We start from the raw sequence: 544 nt of genomic DNA, 5'->3' as shown, positions 1-544 counted from the left end.
ATAGTAATTGGTAATGTAGCACTTGGCCTTTCTCCTTCAGAATGTATGCACACATTATAGAAAAAAAGAAAGAATACCACACAAGATGGCAGCGTATGTCACGGGCCAAAAAGCGACGCCTAAAAGAACAGGCGTCCCAGCATGGCAAAAATGAAAATAGTGATGAGGTTGAGATTCAGTTGTTGAATCAGGATCCTTTGGCCAATGTTACAACAAACAGCATAGACGATGACCATGCTGCTTTGTCATCTAATTCAGAACCTAATATTGGTTGTGGAGCCAATGAAGACTCATCATCTCTTGAAAGTCAGAGAGAGAGAGATTGGACTTGGGACATGATTGATGAGCATGACCCAATATCATCAGAGTCAGAGAGCAGTGGTGATGAGGATGATAAATCATTATCAGATGTATTGTTAGTATGGGTTAATAAATATGGCATAACACACAATGCCATTGATAATTTATTAAAAATTGAGAAAACAGGACATGCTGACTTGCCAAAAACAGCTCGTTCGTTACTGAATACAGTTAAACATATACC

Source organism: Procambarus clarkii, chromosome 90 (genome assembly GCF_040958095.1).
Source record: "Procambarus clarkii isolate CNS0578487 chromosome 90, FALCON_Pclarkii_2.0, whole genome shotgun sequence".
NCBI classification, from domain to species: domain Eukaryota; kingdom Metazoa; phylum Arthropoda; class Malacostraca; order Decapoda; family Cambaridae; genus Procambarus; species Procambarus clarkii.
This window is presented reverse-complemented; position numbering follows the sequence as displayed.